General features: G+C 45.9%; 1 long non-coding RNA gene across 1 annotated transcript; it reads left to right on the top strand.

Annotated features, from left to right (window-relative positions):
- Positions 1-3,168: 3,168 nt before the first annotated feature.
- On the top strand, positions 3,169-17,330 carry LOC115479498. Its single transcript, XR_003943703.1, has 3 exons — positions 3,169-3,179; positions 15,953-15,962; positions 17,229-17,330. It is a non-coding gene; the product is annotated as an uncharacterized LOC115479498 (long non-coding RNA).
- The last annotated feature ends 3,313 nt before the right edge of the window (positions 17,331-20,643 follow it).

Below are 20,643 nucleotides of genomic sequence, written 5' to 3'. Positions count from 1 at the left end.
TGAGGAGGGGCATAAATCCCATGAATTCTATCATTGACACTTGGCCCCATCCTGCTCAGGGCTAGCTGCCAGTGTATGTCTTGGGTGTGTGCTTTGACTATAGCTTTATCTGGCACATCAGGTTCTCTCCTCCCATAATTAGGATGTGACTCCTCAGCCCTTATGCCTCCCAGGGTGGTGGGGGTGGGCGAAGTCAGTGATTGGTATCAGTTTTGTCCAGTTGTTGCCAGAAGCCTGGAGGTCACAAAATGCTGTTGATTAACCTGGGTGATTTACAGCTAGCCAGATGCCACCAAACCTTAACGTTTCCCTACATTTGAAATCTGTTATTACAGAAATGCTAACACTGCAAGATATCCTACAAGTATCAAGGAAGGCTCTGTGCCATCCTGTCTCTTTCGCTCATTGCAGAGGGCTTGTGTGTTTATGCATTGTCCCCTTGCTCCTTGAACCCTAAGGGACATTGCTAGCCAGTCCTCCACTTACCAGCCTTCTCTAAAGCATTTGTACTGGCATTAAGTGAGAAGTCGGGCTAGCTCAGACCATCCTCTGTGACACTTCTTTTCTCAGGTCTCAGGCTGTAGACCTGTCGCACTGCCATCTGGAGAAAACTAGAAGAGTGAGGAACAAACAATGGTTCTTCACAGAGAAACCATGGAACACTGGATCAGTGATGCAATGTTGGTCACTGATGCACTTATATAAATAAATAATTTTTTGGAAGACGCTTCAAAAATATATATAAAATATTTTATATACATATATATATATATATATATATATATCATGATAGTGTGGAAGGGCTGTCTGGTAAGGTTTGCCTCTTTGCGGATGATACCAAACTCTGTAATAGGGTGGACACCTCGGAGGGTGTGGATGGCATGAGGAAGGATCTAGCAAAGCTTAAAGAATGGTCCAATTATCAGCAACTAAGATTTAATGCTAAAAAATGCAGGGTCATGCACTTGGGTTACAAAAATCCAAGGGAACGGTATAGTTTAAGGAGTGAAATACTTCTGGGGCGATTTTATTTGATGATTTTAAGGTGGCCAAACAAGTAGAAAAGGTGATGGGCAAAGCCAGAAGGATGCTCAGGTGCACAGGGAGAGGAATGGCCAGCAGGAAAAAAAAAAAGAGAGATGATAGTGCCCTTGTATAAGTCTCGGCCCCATTTTGAATACTGTGTGCAATTCTGGAGACCACACCTACAAAAAGATATAAACAGGATGGAGTCAGTCCAGAGGGCGGCTACAAAATTGGTCAGTAGTCTCTGTCATAAAGTGTATGGGGACAGACTTATAGACCTCAACAGGTGTACTCTGGAAGAAAGGTGAGAGAGAGGGGATATGATAGAGACTTTTAAATACTTCCATGGCATTAATGTACAGGAGGTGAGCCTTTTTCAAATGAAGGGAAACTCTGGAATGAGAGGGCATAGGATGAAGTTAACAGGTTAAAGGTTCAGGAGTAACCTAAGAAAATACTTTTTCACAGAATGGAATAGTCTCCCAGTGACTATGGAGACGAGGACTGTGCTGGAATTTAAGAAAGCGTGGGACAGACGTGGGATCTCTTAGGAAAAGGAGGAGTTAGTGGTTACTGAGGATGGGCAGACTGGATGGGCCATGATGCCATCACATTTCTAATATAAGAGAAAAAAAAAACCAAACAGAACAATTCTGTGCTCACCTTCCACAGAAACATTCATATTTCTGATACATTCCTGAATAAGACGGCAAGTTTCTAAAACTACTACTACTACTATTTAACATTTCTATAGCGCTACAAGGCATACGCAGCGCTGTACACCATACACAAAAAAGACAGTCCCTGCTCAAAGAGCTTACAATCTAGATAAGACAGGTAAACAGACAGAACAATTAAGGGTAAGGGAAGAAATAGGTGAGTATAAAGGACAGGGCAAGTGAGTAGAGGTTAGGAGTCAAAAGCAGTGGTAAAGAGGTAGGCTCTAAGTTTGGACTCAATTAAAACTCAGTTAATAATACACATTTAAATGAGCTTATTCTTCATCTTACATTTGTCCACTCTTTATTCTTTTTTGTTTATAAACACAACACATAAGTAGTCAAAATTTAGGTAGAGAAGACTGAGCTAAGAGGTGCAGGTTATAGGAGTTTTCTGGTGCATCAATGCTCCTTAAGTCTGCATAGCAAGCAGGGATCCTTCAGAGAGAGATTTTTATTGTTCTTGTTCAGATATCTCAGAGCAATTTTAGAGGTTCTGGTGCTTTCACATCCTTCTACTTGGCTGCCAACCCCTATCCTTTCTTGGCAAGAACGAATTTCCAGAGTCACAAAATTTATTAATGTACCCCTTTACTCCAGAGGCGAATAGTGCTTCAAATTATCTTGATTATAAGGCAGTTGATTTTATACAAGATTTTTCACTTGTAAAGTATGTTTTACATGAAGAAAATGGCTTTTCTGTTAATTGTGTGGCCAAATACGGGCATAAGATATCTGTTGACAAGATCACAAGTAGGCATTCCTGTGGGTGGAGTTGCAAATATACGCAAGCATTTTATAAAAGACATGGGTTCACACATTCTCATCTTCTTAAGAACATAAGGGTTCCCATACTGGGACAGACTGAAGGTTCATCAAGCCCAGTATCCTGTTTCCAACAGTGGCCAATCCAGGTCACAAGTACCAGGCAAGATCCCAAAACAGTACAATACATTTTATGCTACTTAGCCTAGAAATAAGCAGTGGATTTTCCCCAAGTAGATCTTAATAATGGCTTATGGACTTTTCTTTTAGGAAGATAGCTTAACGGGGTTTAAAAAAGATTTGGCTAACTGCTTTTACCACATTCTCTGGCAATGAATTCCAGAGTTTAAATACACATTGAATGAAGAAATATTTTCTCTGATTTGTTTTAAATTTACTACTTTGTAGCTTCATTGTGTGCCCCCTAGTATTTTTGGAAAGAGTAAACAAGTGATTCACGTCTACTCATTCCACTCCAGGATACAAAGGCATTATAACATCCTGGTTTTTGTTTTCTGTTCCTTTCCTAATAATACCTAACATTCTATTTGCTTTCTTAGCCACTGCTGCACACTGAGTAGAGGGTTTCAACGTATCATCAACGATGACACCTAGATCCTTTTCCTGGTCAGTGACTGCTAATGTGGAACCTTGCATCACATAGCTATAGTTTGGGTTCCTCTTTCCCGCATGCATCACTTTGCACTTGCTCACATTAAATGTCATCTGCCATTTGGCTGCCCAGTCTCATAAGGTCCTCTTGCAATTTAACAACTTTGAATAACTTTGTGTCATCAGCAAATTTAATTATCTCATTTGTTACTCCCATCTCTAGACCACCTAAACTTCAGGAAATCACTAAAAACCCACCCCTTCAAGAAGGCCTATCCCACCGATCCAACTTAAATTCCCACACCCAGCAACACAGCATAACCAATGATCGTACTGGACAATCTACAATCTTCATTCCCTTCGACCCTCATAATGCTCGATTCACACTTACCTCATTTGACCACAATAGAACCTTGTATTTGTTATCAACCGAATTGGCAAATGCCTTTACGGTACTATGTAAGCCACATTAAGCCTGCAAATAGGTGGGAAAATGTGGGGTACAAATGTAACAAATAAATAAATAAATAAAAAATGTATAAATATATTAAAAAGCAGTGGTCCCAGCACAGACCCCTGGGGAACCCCACTGTCAACCCTTATCCATTGAGGTGTAAATTTGTGAATGAGGATTTTTGCACTGCTTGGGGTGGTTCTATTTTATAAAGCCATATATGTGCTTATGTTGCCTTTATAAAATAAGTGTTTTTTTGAACATTTCATATAGATGCTTTTTCATAAAATAAACCCTATGCTCTATGGCATCCAGTAAGGTTTTCAGGATATCTGCAATGAACATTCATGAGTTAGATTTGATGTTCTTGTTTTTTTTTTTTCAAGAATGGATCAAAACGTCCAAGTGAAAAAGCACAAAATCAAGCCATTGGGATCTAGGAGGAGCCAGCATTCTTAGTAGACTGGCCACACAGACTTCCCAGCAGAGCAGTGGGGCATCCTAGGGGGTACCTCAGAAAAAAAAACCCAATGGAGATAACTAAACTATCAATTTAGCAAGAACCAACAGTGTGCAACTCAAAGTCCTTACGAAAGTCCTTTATTAAAAACAATGCTATTCACAATTTCTACAAGCAAGCTGACCTACAACTCACTGGCAAGGTCCATGCCCATCATCTCGGGACCAGAAGCACAGCCAAGTTTTGGCGTTGGAGGAGCAAACAATGTAAAAAAATAGGCTCCAGTACGAGTAGGTATATAAAATCACATAGGTGCCATTTTCATAGGAAGCCCATTTGGGGGAGCAGTTGCTTCCCTTGTGCCTGTTCTAGCTACATCTCTGCTCAGGACTGTGGTGACCTCCATGGCCAACCTTCATTTCATCCCTGTAGAGAACATTTGCAAGGCCATGACGTGGTCTTCCATACAAACTTTCACAAGACACTACTGCCTCAATCAACAGATTTTGGCTGGGCTAGACCCTCACAGCCTGACACCCCCAATGCATGGTCCTTAACAAATTCCAGCATGTTACTTCCTTTTAATGGTACTTCCTCATGGTCTATCCACACTGTGTTATAGCCAGTGTTTGTTACATGGTTCGATAGTGTTGATCACATGGTTCTATTCATTGTTCAGTTCCCATTTGTTTGTTGCATGTGTGAAAGAAGAAACTATATGCTCTAATCTTTCTGCATGAACTGAATCTCTCAATTAGTCTTTTCTCTAGTAATGGCTGACTCAACCATGGTAAATGGGCACATTCTACTGCAGCATGAGCATGTGCTATGAAGGAGTCCTACACAAAGGTCAGGCACATATCTGTACAGATGTGCCATATAGAGCATTAACCCCACACACTCCTGGCTAAGGAGTCTGTGGCTGACTCATCCTGCTTTTTAATGGAGAAAGTGAGGTTACTTACCTGTAATGGAGGTTGTAGACAGCAGGATAAGTTAGCCACACATACACACCATGCTCCCCAACAGGATGTACCCACTTACCAGCTTGAGGATGTACTGAGCCGGAAATGGGCAGGCTGTCCTAAGAAAAGGGAAGCTGATGAATGCTCAGGATGGCTTAAATCAGGCTTTTCTGAGTTGTAGGAAGGTGTTCTGTCCCTAGCACCATCGGACAATAGAAACATGACGGCAGATAAGGGCTGTATGGCCCATCTAGTCTGCACTTACTCAGTAACCACTAACTCCTTTTCCTAAGAGATCCCACTTGTCTGTCTCGTGCCTTCTTAAACTTTGACACAGTCTTCGTCTCCACGCATCCAACAACCTTTCCGTGAAAAAGTGTTTCTTCAGATTCGTCCTAAGCCTAGTTCCTCTTGTTCCAGAGGTTTCCATCATTTGAAAAAGGCTCACCTCCTGTACAGTAACACCACTGAGGTATTTAAACATCTCTACCATATCCCCTCTCTCCCGCTTCTCTTCCAGCATATACATGTTGAGGTTCATGAGCCTGTCCCTATATGTTTTATGACTGAGACCACTGACCAGTTTTGTAGCTGCCCTCTGGAGTGACTCCATCCTGCTTATATCCTTCCATAATTGCGGTCTCCAGAATTGTACACAGTATTCTACATGGGGCCTCACCAGAGACTTGTATAAAGGCACTATCACCTCTTTTTTTTCCTGCTGGTCATCCCTCTTCTTATTCACCTAGGTTTGGCCGATTTATTCTGCTGTCCACGCAGAGCCCCCATTACAGGTAAGTAACCTTCCTTCCCTAGATAGCCTTAAAAAGGGGATATAGAAACGAATAAACATAAATATGTGGTCTGATGCTCTCCTTTTCCTCTTGTGGTGATCAGTGTGGGGATGGGGAGAGGGAGAGGAGACACAAGGAGCAGGATGGAGAGAGTTCAAGCTTGGGTGGGGGAAGAGAAGGGAAAAGGTGATGTATGCATTACTGTGTCAGGCCTTAAGATTGTATTGAAGCATTGAAGGATGAAATGACTTGCCTAAGTTTATAAGGATTTACAGTGGGACTTGAACCCTGGCTTCTCTGCTTTGCAGCTGCTGCTCTAACCATTAGCGAACTCCTCCACTCCACCAGTTGAGCTTAATTCTCACCACCCCAGCAGGGACAACATAAACAGGAGCTGCAACCAGATTGTTGTTTTGGGTGCCTCTCTTCCTTCATGGAGATTATTCCCAGGCAGTGGCGTTCCGACCCTAGCTGACACCCGGGGCGGATCGCCGATGCACCCCCCTGATGCTGCGCGACCCCCCTCCGGCGAAATGACACCCCCCCTGGGTGCACGCCGCTGGGGGGGTGCTGCGGCGCGCGCCTGTTGCCTGTTTCAATCCGATTTCGCAATTCGCATGTGTTCACTGCTCCCTCTGAGTCTGCCCCGGAATTTCCTGTTCCGGGGCAGACTCAGAGGGAGCAGTGAACACATGCGAATTGCGAAATCAGACTGAAACAGGGCAACAGGCGAGCGCCATGGCACCCCCCCAGTGGCGTGCACCCGGGGCGGACCGCCCCCACCGCCCCCCCCCCCCTTGGTACACCACTGTTCCCAGGCTTTCCCCAGCAACCATCATGATTCCTGTCTCCCTGGGGTAACAGATCAGCAAGACCCTCAACCATTACTGTAGCTCAGTACATAAGTCTGCAGAAAATCTGGCACCAATCTTAGCTGCATTCCCACCCCCCACCTCGGACCTCTCCTTGTCTGAGTACAGATATTCATTCATTCCCATAAACCTGGTTGCCATGGGAATGGCTGGAAACTCTGCTGGGCTTGCAGCCACTGAGAGGGCTACTAAAGGCCCAGCAGAACACTGAGGCCATTATGTCCACATCTCGCAGGCAGAACACGCTTCCCTTCTCCTTCCTTCCTTCCTTCCACTTTGCAGAACACGCTTCCCTCCTCCTCCTTCTTCTTCCTTCCTTCCACTTTGCGAAGTCAGGCTACTAAAGAGGCCAGCGGGTGAAAGGTAATACCAGCTGCCGATAGTCACTTGGCATTTAAATCCTTGGAACAAGTTCATTGGCAGTACCAGGAATAAAACATGCAGTTGAGAACTGGGAAAATAATCTGATATGAGAGAGAAGGTGTGGGGGAGATCTATAAAAACAGAGAAGAGGAGATTCCAATGCTTCTCAATTACTACTACTACTAGTTAACATTTCTAAAGCGCTACTAGGGTTATGCAGTGCTGTACAGTTTAACAAAGAAGGACAGTCCCTGCTCGAAGGAGCTTACAATCTAATGGACAAAATGTGCAGACAATCAAATTGGGGCAGTCTAGATTTCCTGAATAGAGGTATAATGGTTAGGTGCCGAAGGCAACATTGAAGAGGTGGGCTTTGAGCATAGGCGTAGACTGGGGGGGGGCGAGGGGGGGCAATGCCCCCCCAAACGACGCGAGGCACCGCCGCGCCATTAGTTAAAAAAAAAAAACACATGCAGGCACGCGCTCCTCTCCATCCGCTTGGCTTCCCTGCCCTCTCTGTTTGCGTCCCGCCTTCCTCTGACGTCAGAGGAAGGCGGGACGCAGACAGAGAGGGCAGGGAAGCCAAGCGGACGGAGAGGAGCTGTTGTCCGTCTACCCATCTCTCTTCCTCCCTCCCTCCGCGACGCAGGCAGCAGTCTTTTCCAGCGTTCCTGGCAGCGGTAGCGTTGTACACGCTGCCTTTGGCTCTGCCCCGAAGCCTTCTCTTCAAGTTCCTGTTCCCGCATAGGTGGGAACAGGAACTTGAAGAGAAGGCTTCCGGGGCAGACCGAAGGCAGCGTGTACATCGCTACCGCTGCCAGGAACGCTGAAAAAGCTGAAGACTGTTGCCTGCACCGGAGGGAGGGAGGGAGGAAGAGAGGGGGTAAACGGAGTCACCATCTTGGACCTCGCGGGGGGGGGGGGAGCAGAGGGAAGATGGATGGGACTGGGAGGGGTGGGGAGCAGAGGGAAGGAGCAAGAGATGGATGGGACTGGGAGGGGTGGGAAGCAGAGGGAAGGAGCAGGAGATGAATGGGACTGGGTGGGGTGGGAAGCAGAGGGAAGGATCAGATGGATGGGACTGGGAGGGGTGGGAAGCAGAGGAAAGGAGCAGGAGATGGATGGGACTGGGAGAGGAGGTGAGCAGAGGGAAGGAGCAAGAGATGGATGGGACTGCGAGGGGTGGGGAGCAGAGGGATGGACCAGGAGATGGATGGGATTGGGAGAGGTCAGGCACAGCAGAGGGAAGGAGCAGAAGATGGATGGGACGGAGGGATGGTGAGCAGAGGGAAGGAACAGAAGATGGATGGAACTAGTCTGGGAGGGGTGGGGAGCAGAGGGAAGGAGCAAGAGATGGATGGGACTGGGAGGGTGGGGAGCAGAGGGAAGCCTACTGGAAAGAAGACACTGGGATCAAAGCGAATAGAAAAACTAAATGATCAGACAACAAAGGTAAATAAAAGTATTTTATTCATAATTTATTAATTGAAATGTGTCAGCTTTTTGAAATGTGCATCTGTGATATTTTGCCTGTAAATTTCATTTCCTTCCTCCATATTAGCATATTCATTTGCATATGTATATATGCAAATGATATGCTAATATGCTCCGCACATTCTTTGCCCCCCCCCCCCCCCAAATGAAACAGTCAAACTACGCCTATGGCTTTGAGCAAGGATTTGAAGATGGGCAGGGAGGGGGCTTGGCGTATGGGCTTAGGAAGTTTATTCCAAGCATAGGGAGAGGCGAGGCAGAAAAGGCGGAGCCTGGAATTGGCGGTGGTGGAGAAGGGTGCAGAGAGGAGGGATTTGTCCTGTGAGCGGAGGTTTCGGGTAGGAGCGAAAGGGGAGATAAGGGTAGAGAGGTCATGAGGGGCTGCAGATTGAGTGCATTTGTAGGTTAGTAGGAAAAGCTTAAACTGGATGCGGTACCCGATCGGAAGCCAGTGAAGTGACTTGAGGAGAGGGGTGATATGAGCATATCGGTCCAGGTGGAAGATAAAACGTGCAGCAGAGTTCTGAAAGGATTGAAGGGGGGATAGATGGCTACATGGGAGGCCAGTGAGGAGTATGTTGCAGTAGTCAAGGCGAGAGGTAATGAGAGAGTGGACGAGAGTTCGGGTGGTGTGCTCAGAGAGGAAAGGGCGAATTTTGCTGATGTTATAGAGAAAGAAGCGACAGGTCTTGGCTATCTGCTGGATATACTACTACTACTTAACATTTCTAAAGCGCTACTAGGGTTACGCAGCGCTGTACAATTTACATAGAGGGACAGTCCCTGCTCAAAGAGCTTACAATCTAGATATGCACAGAGAAGGAGAGGGAGGAGTCAAAGATGACTCCGAGGTTGGGGGCAGATGAGACGGGGAGGATGAGGGTGCCATCGACTGAGATAGAAAGTGGAGGGAGAGGAGAAGTGGGTTTGGGTGGAAAGACAATAAGCTCTGTCTTGGCCATGTTCAGTTTCAGGTGGCGGTTGGACATTCAGGCAGCAATGTCGGATAAGCAGGCCAATACTTTGGCCTGGGTTTCTGCAGTGATGTCTGGTGTGGAGAGATAAAGCTGGGTGTCGTCGGCATAGAGATGATATTGGAAACCATGAGATAAGATCAGGGAGCCCAGGGAAGAGGTGTAGATTGAAAAAAGAAGGGGTCCAAGGACAGATCCCTGAGGAACTCCTGCAGCACCCCCTGCTATTCCAATACTGCAGTGGCATTCCTAGGGGGGGGGCGGTGGGTGCGGTCCGCCCTGGGTGCACGCCGCTGGGGGGGTGCCACGTGCCTGTCGGCTCCGCTCGTTCCGTGCTCCCTCTGCCCCGGAACAGGTTTACTTCCTGTTCCAGGGCAGAGGGAGCATGGAATGAGCGAAGCAGACAGGCGCGCAGCACCCCCCCCCCCCCCCCCCAGCAGGTAAAAATGCACTCGGGGGGGTTCGTTTCGCCGGGGGTTCGTTTCGCATTGGCGATCGGCCCCGGGTGTCAGCCGCCTAGGAACGCCACTGCAATACTGAGACCCCCATACACATCTTTGTCCATGTACCTCATTCCTAACCTGCACCACCCCATGCAATTCCAACACTGAGAATTCCATATACAGCTATGTACATGTACCTCACTCCTACTCAGCAGCACCTCCTGCTGTTCCAATACTGAGACACTTCTATATAGCTCTGACCATGCACCTCACTCAAACCTTGCACCACCCCTTACAATTCCACTACTAAGCTTGCCTCACACACAGCTCTGCCAGTATACCTCACTCCCACCTCTGTAGCACCCTCTGAAATTCCAGTACTGAGACCCTCCATACACAGAGCTCTGCCAGTGCACTTTACTCCTATTCTGCAGAATCCCCTGCTATTTCAATATTGAGACTCCCATATTTAGCTCTGTCCATGCATTTCATACCTACCTTGCAGCACCACCAACAATTCCAGTACTGAGACCCTCCAAAAGACAAATCTGCCAGTGCACCTTACTCCTACCCTACTGCAGCCCCTGCTATTCCAATTTTGAGACCCCCCCCCATATATAGCTCTGCCTGTGCACCTCACTCCAACCCTTCTGCCAGTGCACCCTGCAGCATCCTCTGCTATTCCGAGACCCTCATATATAGCTCTACCCATGCACTTCACTCCTAACCTGCATCCGCCCTTGATATTCCAGTACTGAGGTCTTTTTATGCAGCTGTGGCCATGTATTCTACATCCTTGGAGCAATGGACTATATGAGGGAGGCAGTGTGTTGCTTTGAAAATCCATTGGGCCCGATATTCAGCCTGCGACAGTAAGTGGCTGGCAAGCTGCTTCTGGCCACCAGTGGAACTAACCATGGCTATTCAATTCCAGGGCATACATGGTTCCCAGCTATGAATGTCCGGGTATAACCACCAACCTGGCAGTTAACCGGGCACTGGCCAATATTCAGACTGGTGACAGGTTAACTTGCCGCATAAAGTTAGGACAGCTGATTGAAAATCGCTGCTAACTGGCTAAATTTTGGCTGTGCCCCAATTCTGCCCCCCAGACCACCCCCAAACTTGCTAGCTTTGGCATAGGCAGTTAAAGACAAGGAGGTTTAATAGACAGGAGATGAACCAGCTTATTTTCGAAGGAGAAGAGCGGCTATCTTCCGACACAAATTGGGAGATGGGCGGCCTTCTCCTAACGGCAGCCAAATCGGTATAATCGAAAGCTGATTTTGGCTGCCCTCAACTGCTTTCCATCGCAGGGCCGGCCAAAGTTCAAGGGGGTGTGTCGGCAGTGTACCGAAGGCGGGACAGGGGCGTGGTTAAGAGATGGCTGTCCTCGGCCGATAATGGAAAAAAGAAGGGTGGCCCTGAGGAGCATTTGGCTGACTTTACTTGGTCCATGCTTTTGAATGTGCTCTGTAATTTGTTCTTGATTATAGTCTCTACCATTTTGCCCGGCACCGACGTCAGACTCACCGGTCTATAATTTCCCGGGTCTCCTCTGGAACCTTTTTTAAAAATCGGCGTTACATTGGCCACCCTCCAATCTTCCGGTACCATGCTCGATTTTAAGGATAAATTACAAATCAATAACAGTAGCTCTGCCAGCTCATTTTTTAGTTCTATCAGTACCCTAGGGTGAATACCATCCGGTCCAGATTTGCTCTCCTCGTACTTTCACCACACACAGTTTCCACACCCAAAACCAAGGCCAGAGCATAAGTGTTCACTCATTGGGCCGCCACTAATACAGTCTGGTCTCCCAAGTTCAATAACAGATCCTACACACCCCAACATGGTCTACATGCTCAAAAGGTCCAAAACACAAGGTGCGTGGCCTTAAGTACTTGCATGAGTGCATCCTGCAGCGGGCTCCTCCAGATTACTGTAGCCCTGATCCCAACTGCAGCCCGAGCCTTTCTAGAGAGATGGGATTTTCTCCAAGATGGCTTTCAGCTCATCCGGCGTTGTCATAACTAGTGTTCGGTTCTCAAAAGTGACCCTCACCCAGGCTGGATACTGGAAGGGAAACTTAATGCCTTTCTCAAATAGTTGGGAACAATATGGGGCCAGAAGCTTTCTCAGTTCCATCACTCTCACTGAAAAGTCCTGGAACACCATCAGCCGGGATCCATTATATTCCACCAGACGCTGTCTCTTGTAAAGTTCAAGCAGCTTTCCCTTAATGGCGTAGTTTAGGAATCGCGCTAAAAACGGCCATGGTCTTCTGTTATTGTCCCTCCGCGTCCCGATACAGTGCACCTGCTCCACTTGAACCAGGCCAACCTCTGCAGGAAGCCCCAATTGCCTCGGAAGCCATTGCTCTGCCAAAGTCCTCAGCTCTGCATCTGTGACAGCCTCAGGAATTCCGATGAACCGGAGGTTATTTCAGTGGCTGCAGTTTTCTTGATCCTCCACTCTGTCCAGGAGAGATTTTATCCGGGCTTCCAGTTCCCCCTCTCGCCCCTCCGTCATGGCCATGCGGTCCTCCTGATCAGAGATGTGCTCCTCAGCCTGCTGGATCCTTACAGCGTGGCCAGCAATACTGTCCTTAATTTCTTCCATGCCCACATTTAATTTGGCTAATTTGTCATCAAGGAGTTGCGACAGGTGCCTTATAGACACCTGCACCATATCGTCCTACAGGGAGGCTTGATGTTGTTGGGGTAGGGTTGGTGACACCATTTTATTCTGCGTGGCGCTGCCCTTCTCTTTCCCCTGCCTCAAAGTTTTCACCGGCATCCCAGAGGAGCCCCGCCGAAGCCCCAGACCGTCTCAAAAGTTACCACCGGTGTTCAGGTGCTCCCACAGGTAATTATAAAGCCAATCCACACAAAATTTGTCAGTTAAATAAACTTTAAGCAATGAAGGGAGGGGAGCCGAGCCATCGAGCGTCCACTCAGTCTAGCACCATCACGTGACCCCAAGATTTACCTTCTCGATGTAAGGAGAGAGGCAGCGTAGCTGTTGCAAATAGTAGAAGCAGCTCTTGAAGGTTGCTTGGATTTGGGGAATCAGATTAAGTGTTGAATCTAACTGTATTCCAAGGTTCCTGACTTGTGATTTGAGGGGGAGGTCGTACTTCCCAAAAGGGATTTTGATGTCAGGTATGTATCCCCTTGTGTTAGGGACCCAGAGAAGCTCGGTTTTACTTGGGTTCAGGCAAAGTTTGTTGTGTTTAGCCCATTCTTGAATTAATGTTAGACAAGTAATCAGTTTATTCAAGGCTGTAGGTAAGTCAGGTTCAATGGGTATGAGTAGTTGCACATCATCCACATAGATGTAGAACTGAGTGTCCATTGACCGAATCAGCTCAGCTAGTAGCTTGAGGTACACTTATTTATTCAACAGCCACAAACAACCTTTTAGGGTGAATAGTGTTCCCAATGAGCTCATTTTATTATCGACCAGATAGAGATAAGAGTTTTCAGTTTTGGCACAGTAAAAGTCATCACAAGAACAAAATATAAGAAAACCCATTAATTATGTGTAAACAAAAGAGATCTGCATGAAACAAAACATTTTTTTATTTTGACTTGTCCCCGAATTATGTTAAAAAAAAACAGAATAATCCATTTGTGTATCTAAAAGGTAAACTTCTACAAAACAGATGAAGATGTGAGTCCATGTGCCCCAATGAAAGGAGAGTTTAATTTTACTTCCATTTAATTTCAATATATTCCATCATCTTTATAACACCAAGCTTCCCAAGGCAAATTACAACAACAGTTAAGATGAACCAATCAGGAAACAGAATATCTTCAGTGAAATTTGGCCATCTGTATTGTATACAATGTATTTATTTATTTATTTAGATTTTAGTGTAGAAAAAAAAGAGAACACAAAATACAGAATTTAAAATGGCTGTTTCTACCAGATTTAATATTTTAAAGCTGTTTCAGAGATATTCAACTGTTGCTTTCAAAGAAATTAAAAAACTGTCCAATAAGTTAAACAAAAATCTTTTTATCATCCACCTTTTAAGTCACTGCCTATCCAACTGAAACATCTTTAAACTTGTTACAGATGGACCAATAATAAAGAACAACAACATGGATGCAGCAGCTCATAAGTTTGCTTGCTTGAGTGTCCTAGAGATGATGGGAGTGGAAACAGATTAACCTAATTGGCTTCCTTGCTTACAGTGGAGTACAAAGGCTTCACTTCCACTCCTGTCTATTAAGCCTCCTTGGTTAGAGAGGATATTCAGCAACACTATCTGGTTACCAGCCACTGAATATCCTCAGATAGCCCCGCACGAACTATTTAAATATCGACCCCGTTGTTCCCAAAGTCCAATGAAAGCCACAGCAAATGCCTAATTTTTCTAAATTTTAAATCATGAAAACATAGTACACTGTACAATCAGCAAATTCAAAAGTAGTGCATAGTTGGTGCATTATATTTTTTGTTTACAAATTTTAGCTAATGAAAAACAGTACACAGAGGGGTGAAGGGAGTGCGTTCAGACCCCCAGCAGTTGAGCTGGAGCTAGCTCCGATAGGTGTACCCAGAGGACTGTTTCAGTCCGACCAGGGAAGCCTTCTTGGAATAATGTAAATATTTATTTAACATGGATCCAGCATGTGGGAGAGCTGTGGCTTTAATAAGAGCAAGATGCAAGGGCTAGAGGTTACTCAAATCTCCACGATCTAATCCACTATCAGGCTTATTTTCGAACGAGAAGGGCGCCCATCTTTTGACACTAATCGGAAGATGGTGCGTCTTTCTCCCAGGGTTGCACAAATCGGCATAATTGAAAGCCAATTTTGGGCGTCCTCAACTGCTTTCCGTCGTGGGGACAGCCAAAGTTCATAGGGGCGTGTTGGAAGCATTAGCAAAGGCGGGACTGGAGCATGCTTAACACATGGGCGTCCTCGGCCGATAATGGAAAAAAGAAGGGCGTCCCTGACGAACACTTGGGCGACTTTACTTGGTCCTTTTTTCTTTTACAACCAAACCTCAAAAAGGTGCCCAAACTGACCAGCTGAGGGAATCAGGGATGACCTCCCCTTACTCCCCCAGTGATCACTAACCACCTCCCACCCTAAAAAAATAAAAACATTTTTTGCCAGCCTCAAATATCATACCCATCTCCATTACAGCCGTATGCAGGTCCCTGGAGCAGTTTTAGTGGGTACTGCAGTGCACTTCAGGCAGGTGGACCCAGGCCCATCACCCCCTACCTGTTACACTTGTGGTGGTAAGTGTGAGCCCTTCAAAACCCACCAGAAACGCATTGTACCCACATCTAGGTGCCCCCCACATCCCTAAGGGCTATGGTAGTGGTGTACAGTTGTGGGGAGTAGGTTTGGGGGGGGGGGGGTTGGGCGGCTCAGCACACAAGGGAGCTACGCACCTGGGAGCAATTTCTGAAGTCCACTGCAGTGCCCCCTAGGGTGCCCGGTTGGTGTCCTGGCATGCGAGGGGGACCAGTGCACTACAAATGCCGGCTCCTCCCACGACCAAATGGCTTGGATTTGGTCGTTTCTGAGATGGCATCCTCGGTTTCCATTATCGACGAAAACCTGGGACAACCATCTCTAAGGACGACCATCTCTAAGGTCAACCTAAATGTTGAGATTTGGGCGTCCTTTCAAGAAAGCCAGTCAATCATTTAACTTATTAGTGGAGCATAACCACAGAGGCATGATATGGTCGCATTTTCAATATGGTAATACTAGGGCCCAGCTAATGAACAGGTTATTTTGAGATAGTCTTCATTGGACCAAACGAAAGATGGACACCCATCTTGTTTCGATAATACGGGTTTCCCCGCCCCTTCGCGGGGACATCCTGCGAAGACGCGCTCAGGAAAACTTGGGCGCCCCGTTTGATTATGCCCCTCTATGTGTCAGGGAAGTCGTGATTGCACTACACTGCCATCCTCCCCCCCCCCCCCCCCCCCCCACCACCACCTGTCTGAGTAGAAAAGCCAGTGGCGTAGCCAACAGGTGGGCCTGGGTAGGGCTCAGGCCCACCCATGAGTAGCACATGTTTAGCAGTAGCTGGTGGGGATCCCAAGCTCCACCAGCTGAAGACTTCCCCCTGATGGTAATGAAAACACTACTCTCCATGATACTAGCACCTGCATATGCTGTTTTCAGCGTATGCCTGCTGCAGACGGCCAAGGTGGAAAGAAGTGTTTTCCCACCAGCTGAGATATTTTTTTCGTGGTGGTGGGGGAGGGAGAACACTTGGTGCCCTCCCACTTCTTGCCCAGGCCCACCCAAAATCTGTTGCCTGGCTACGCCCCTGAGAAAAGCCATGTGATAATGTGTAAATCTGGGAAGTTAAGGTTTCCTTGCTACCTAGGCAATTTCATGGGGTTTAGTGCAATGTGTGTCAATAAGCACACTAGGAATTTGTAAAAAGAGTCAGGCTGTAGAACTGTGAGCATCTGCAATATATATAAAATCCTAGGTGTCAGTGCCATGCAGATCGTCTCCAGTCTTCCCCACCAGGAGAGGAATAGGGGTGACCAAGCATTTTTTTTAACTATGTTATGTTACTGGATATGGTAGCTTCCAAATTTGGTGATAACCAGATACCAAAATATTTGAAATGCTGTAATGTTTTACCCAAAAGGATTGTAAATAAGTATTATCAAGATATGTATATTTATGATGTGGCATTATCTCTGATTTCTGCCAGTTGATTGCATAGCTGGAGTGCACGCTGAACAATTGAATATGCTGCATCAAAGCTGAGACCGAGTCTTTTTCCAGTAATATTAACAAATCATCTGTGTACGTCATGTATTTACTCCCTTAATGGTCGAACTCGCCTTGATCGTCAGCAAAAGGGGCTCAAGGGGCCTATAAAATTCCACTGGGATGCCATCTGAACCTGGGGACTTATTTAGGGCTAAGCGTTTCATGGCAGCCAACACCTCATCCTCAGTGATGGGGCCCTCCAAGAGTTCCTGCAGAGAGGGCTGAGTGCAGTATAATCTGGAGCAAGATTTCCAGGTGAGAAGGAGGGGCACTTGCTGTAGAGTTATACAAAGTAGAAGAATAGATCCAAAACTGTGCTAATATGTCAGGGTCAGATGTCATCGATACCCCCTCAGCTATCAAAATAAAAGGAATACATTGGTACTTATTATGTTGTAGATATTGGACCAGCAAGTGACCTGCTCTGTTGGAGTTCTCATAGGAGGCTGATTGTGTACATAACGAAGATCATGCTGCAGTGCTGGTTGTATCAGTCAGTGGCGTAGTTACAGAGGGGCCTGTGCCCCCCAAATTGGATCTGGGGCCTCTGGTTTGACTGGCAGGGGTCCCCAACCCCCACCAGCTGAAGCCTTTCTCCAGCGCTGTTCTCTGCGCATTGCCTTCCCTACTTCTTCTCACGTCACATGCATGCTCGGCTTTAGTGAAACTGAGCATGCACGTGACGTGAGAGGAAGCAGGGCAGGCAATGTGCAGAGAACAGCGCTGGAGAAAGGCTTCAGTTGGTGGGGGTTGGGGACCCCCACCAGCCAAGCTATGTGGGGTTGTGGTGGGGCAGGGGTTGCGGCAAGGAGGCGGGCCAAACTGTGCCCTCCCACTTTGGGCTCCAGACCCTCCAAATGTCCCATATCAGTATCTCAATTCCTGTAATTGAAGGAGGGACATGGCATCAAGACATCTACGATTCTGTTTCAGGGAAGAGATTTCAGCTTCTAGTTGCTGTAATTCTTCATCCCATGTTTTACATTGTTGGATGGAATAAGCCAAAATCTGCTCTCTAAGGACAGTGTTAAAGGCATCCCACCAGTTAAGAACAGAGCAGAAGACTTTTGGAGGCAAGGAAATAATCTAGTCTGGAGTGTGAGTCATGTGATAGCAATTAGAAGGTATAATTTTTATCTGTCAGGTGGAGCAATCGCCAGGGGTCTTCTACTCTCAAAGTCTTAAGCAACGAATATAAAGCAGTGCAGCATACATGGTCCCGCAGCCTAGAAGCGAGTCTTGTACCAAATTAAAATCCCCACCGAGAATGATGGGTCCGACATGCATGTTTCGCTCAGAAGCGAGCTGTCTCAAGGATATTCCCCTATAAAAAGAAAGCAATAGTTTTATCTCATGCCATCACCTGAGAACCCACAGTATAGCAAAGAGAGGGAGCAAAGTCCAAACGAAAGTCCAAACCACAAAACAAAAAGTACCAGGAGCCTTCAAAAAAAGGGGGTAAAAACTTTAATCAAAAGTTGGATGACACAATCCTAGAATGGGCCCGTCATGGTCCGTGTTTCGGCGCACAGCGCCTGCCTCAGGGGTCACGAAGTGTAGCACAATGCATACGGCTGTAGGCTGGAAGCAATATGCTGCGCCATCGTACTATCCAGTCAGGGTGCACGGAGATCTGCTTGCCTTCGTACAATATCAAGCAGAGCGATACTCTCACAAACCAACTCATAAGATATCGTAGGATCTGCAACGATACAGCTTTGTTTAAAAATCAATCAAGATCAGTAATACAAAAGTTTAAATCCCGAGGATATCCAGATAACATAGTAAAAACAGCATACACACGTGCCCAATATAACCACCGGGATCAATTACTAAACGTAAATAATAAGAGGGTTAATGTAGAAGCTGTGCAGACCTGTATAATACGGTACACACAAGGTACAGCACGTGCAGTGAAGATAATCAAAAAACACTGGAAGATGTTGCAATTGCACCCTGTGTTCCAGAATCAGAGACTCAGAATAGCTTATACCCGTAATCAAAATCTAAAGAAAATCCTTCGAGAAAAGCCACAGTCCACACAGACAGACCAGATCCAAGGACATGGACAATGTATGAAATGCAATTTTTGCCCGACGATGATGACAAAAAGATCATTCATCAATCCGGCAGATACAAAGGAATACCAACTCAGATTTAACACTGACTGCACGACTACACATGTAGTGTATATTTTGATGTGCACTTGCCCAAAGATCTATGTAGGAAAAACGGCAAGACCTCTTAAACAAAGACATAACCTCAAGAACTCACGTTTAGAAGCCCCGGTAGTCGCTCACAGTATTGAAAAAATACATAAATTTGAGCATTATAAATGCTTAGTGATTGACCACATCCTGAAGCATTAAGAGGAGGTGATAGAGATAGACAATTAGTACAAAAGGAACAACGATGGATATACAGATTGAAATCTCTAGCCCCGACAGGGTTAAACAACCGAGTAGAGTGGAAAGTTTTTTTGTAACACCAATGCACAAAGCTTTTTGTAATACTAACATATTAAGAAAATTAAGAAAATTGTTCAGCCTGATTGGTTGGCTTTAATGGCGTTATACTTAAAAACGCTGCCACCATTTTTTTCTGAAGTCAGACACACTTCAAGCTGACTCACGAATTAGGTAGAAATACTAACTTTACAGTATAGCAGCCAGTCCCATGGTCTCTCCAATCTCTCAGAAAAACTTAATGTTTGATATTGATTTAATTTCAAGATAATGTAGAGAATGGTTGGGTTCAGCTCCTTAAGAAGGATCTGCAAAACAGGAGCTCACTGTCGGGCGTTCCCAGCAAATTCGTGGCTACACAGAAGCTAAGTACCAGTTATTCTACATTATTAATAACATTCTAAATGAAAAAAGTATACCGAGGTTTTTCAGACTCATGAGGATACTCGCCAGCAGGTTTAACTAAAGGAATAGGATTATTCCAAAGTAAGCGCTGAGCGTCACGGTTTAAGGGACTAAACAGTGTTACCTAAACCGAGTATCTGAAGCCTTTTCCTCGATACATATAAGAATACATAAGTATCACAGGAGAGATCAATTTGCTATTAGTGGACTTATATACTTAAACTTTAGCAATGAGCACCACTGAGGTCACCAATATATTGTGAAAGTATCATATTGAAGAAGATAAATAATTCTGATGTTAAGATGGATTTAAGCCATAACAGCAGTAATAATCCCCAGAGGGTTCAATTCAGTTTATGTGATACTCACTTGGCAGTTTCTATAGTCTATAGTCTCACCAATGGATTTCTTGAGAAACCAGCGGACTGCCTCAAGATCTTCAATTTTTTTTTTGCTGCAGTTGTGCAAATTGTCACGGAGTCTGGCTGGGTAGAAAAAACGTACTTTGCACTGGCCGCCTTAAGCTGATCTCGAATGCCAGCAATTGTTGCCTGTGCTCTTGAGTCGCAGGGCTAAAGTTAGGGGAAAAAAAATCAAAGTTCTATGCCCTTGATATTGTAAGGGGGCTTTGGCCTTGGTGGCTTGAAAGATTTGCCACACTTGAGGGTATCGGAATAGCTTAATGATAGCTGGTTGTAGGTATCACTGAATGTATGGTGCGTGTGGAGCAGATTTGTGAGCCCACTCTATTTCCAAGGGCTGATCCAGTTGCAAGTTTAAAAGTTGCGGCAAAAACTTGACGAAAATCGCAGACATGTCCTGTCTTTCGGATCCTTCCGGAAGGGCCAGCACATGAAAGTTGTTCCATCATGTTCTGTTATTCTGTTCCTCAAGGCTCCATTCTAAGACCAATATCTTCTGTTCATGTTGGCGCAACTCACAAAGTTGCTCAGTGTCCACCACCATATTGGCTTCCAGTGCATCTGTGCACCCCAAAATAGTAGTAAGCTGAGTTTTAAGTTTGCTAAGTTCATCATGCATTTTGGATAAAGCAGTGCT

The sequence above is a fragment of the Microcaecilia unicolor genome, chromosome 11 (assembly GCF_901765095.1).
Source record: "Microcaecilia unicolor chromosome 11, aMicUni1.1, whole genome shotgun sequence".
NCBI lineage: Eukaryota > Metazoa > Chordata > Amphibia > Gymnophiona > Siphonopidae > Microcaecilia > Microcaecilia unicolor.
This window is presented reverse-complemented; position numbering and strand designations above follow the sequence as displayed.